Here is a 3,053-nt window from a genome sequence, read left to right as displayed (position 1 = left end):
GCCCACATCGGCCATTTTACGACTTTCGTACAAAATTACGAGTTTTTGACCATATAAGTTTTAACACAAAAACGAAGACCGAGCATGGTGATTGGGGATACGCTACCCAATCCTAATCAAATCCAAAAGCACGTCTTCTAAGCAACTACGCAAGTCCTCTAGTTCCCACGCTTAACCGAGCCACCGCATCCATGCATATCTATAAAAATGTAAACAACGAGAGGGTAAGCTAATGCTAAGTGAGTGAGAATATACTATATACATATATATGTATGCATAAATGAACACGCCACACGAATAAATCAATTAACACATACCGGAGCATCCACGTATAAGGCAAACTAAGCATACCGTTCAACCGCTATATAACAAGCTAATAATCAACAAGTAAGTTCACCAACGACGCTATGAACAACACCCACAAGCAACACCCGGAGGGCTAGCTACATCACAACGATACGACGATATATATATAACAATAAAATGTAAAACGCCCAAGGTTAACCCCTTAACCCAATACCAAAAGAAGATTGGCCGAACTACACGAGCCTTAGTAAATCCGCATCCACACGAGACTACTATCTTCAATATCACAACAACATCGAGGTTGGCCGAACTACACGAGCCTTAGTGAATCCGCAACCACACGAGATCACTACCTCAATAAGATGACCGAACTACACGAGTCATCGTGAATCCGCATCCACACGTGATCCACTTCTCGAATATCCAAACCCACGGTCACGGGATTATGAAATCCACCACATCGGGGTTATCCAATTCACAACTCAATATCTTCACCATTGGGGTTATATAATCCACATCACAAGCACATGTGATAACGTACACACAAAGTGTGCACTTCACCAAAAGTGGTCAACCAAAACGCACAACCGTGCCAATTGGACCTATACGCAAGTCCATCGAATCCACCTATATGTGAAGTGAGCTCTATAACCGAGAACCACTTCACCCGATCTGCACCCATCCTACACATACATATGCACATAGGATATTAACACTCACCTTGTCGCCTTGATGAATGCAACCGAATAATCTGCAACTCGCCGATGGAATGTACCTATTCCAATATCACAATACAACAACACACTTAGAGTGGATTTACAAACCAACTCAAATCGACACTTAGTGCAATTTCTACCCAAATGCACTTCCAAGCACAAACCGCGCCCAAACTGACCAATAATCACTAACACAAGTGAAAATGGTCCTAATACGCCAAATAAACCCAAATGCAAGTGTTAACACTCGTCTCGCCCAATTTGACACATAAACCCTAATTTTGACCCATTTCAAAATTAATCGACCTAATACCCTCAAATGGGTTCCAACACTTCCATAATTACTAACACTGGTGATTATACCCATTATCAAAGCCTAATCATGGCCAAAAAGTCAAACAACCCAAAACCCGCCATGTGACCACAATAACTAGTCACCATAAACCCACTTCATCATCTAAAAGGGTTTCACGACTAATCAAGCTCAAACTCTAACTTGAATAACAAATCTAACAAATGAAATTCGGAGTTTGAACTTACCAATACTACCACAACGTAGCTAGGAGCGAGATGAACAACTTTAGAACCTGAGCCTTGGTGAGAATCTGACTCCTTCTTCTCCAAATCAAGCTCTCTCTCTCTCTAAACCCTTCCTCTCTCTCTAGATATAAGTGTGAGAGTGAAAAGAGGTGAAATGAGGATAAGATAGCCCATGGATCAGTTTTGTGGCTCATAAACCGACCCTCAAGTGAAAATACCAAAATACCCCTTATTAACTCAATTTATCACAGCTGGCCCATCAGTTCTGTTGGACGGCGTCCCAAAACTTAGACGGCGTCCAACCCTTCATTGCTGGATGACGTCCTCCAATCTGGACGGCGTCCCAATCAACTGAAAAGGACTGAAACAGAAACAGGGTCTTACAACTCTCCCCCACTTAAACATGATCGCGTCCTCGCGATATGTGCCACTTAACCGAATGGACCACACTCAACGGTCCTCAATCATAAGTCCCAATCCGACCTTCCTAGGCAATTCTTCTCTATAAATCACCTTTAACAACTAAATCGTCATCCGCGATTTATCAAATCTGCAAATTCGAGCACTAAAACTTGCCCAATCCCTCACATCGGGAAAAACTCAACCAATCTCTTACCGAGATATCAATCCCTTAGCGTACCCTTACCAAGTACAACGCTAAAAGCAATCAAGTCTCAACCTAAGGTCAACAACCTAAAACGATGAAGACCGAACAAAAACGAATCCTTACGGATATCACTTACCTCTTAACATCCCTTGTAGTGCGCAATACGACCAATACGCAACTATATATCGTAACATCATAAGCAACGGTTAAGACCGATAGCGTCCAAACGACTATGGCAACGCTAATCCCAAGGTGTACAAAATCGACTATTGTCACACCCGTAACAACATGTGAGCTAAACGCGGCTATCGCATCACTAATCATACAACATGATCCTCACAACCCCACCATCGGCATATAAAACAACCAATCGTTCACACAACATGGTCCTTACGACCCCACCATCGGCGTATAAAACAACCAATAGTTCACACAACATGGTCCTTACGACCCCACCATCGGTGTATAAAACAACCAATAGTTCACACAACATAGTCCTTACTACCCCACCATCGGCATATAAAACAACCAATAGTTCACACAACATGGTCCTTACGACCCCACCATTGGCGTATAAAACACCCAATATGTCACGACCCGGATTTTTCCATGATTATATATTGAACAATATTAATATTTACATGATTAAATGTTTTCAACATATTAATTGAAACGAATTTTATGTAAACGTGTGACCACCCAACTTGTCCGATGATTCACGAACGTTATAACTTGTAAATAACATGATAATATATATGAACTTATATATATATATATATATATATATATATATATATATATATATATATATATATATATATATATATATATATATATATATATATATATATATATTTAACATGATGAAATGATAATTAAGTATC

Source organism: Rutidosis leptorrhynchoides, chromosome 3, assembly GCF_046630445.1.
Source record: "Rutidosis leptorrhynchoides isolate AG116_Rl617_1_P2 chromosome 3, CSIRO_AGI_Rlap_v1, whole genome shotgun sequence".
Lineage (NCBI taxonomy): Eukaryota > Viridiplantae > Streptophyta > Magnoliopsida > Asterales > Asteraceae > Rutidosis > Rutidosis leptorrhynchoides.
This window is presented reverse-complemented; position numbering follows the sequence as displayed.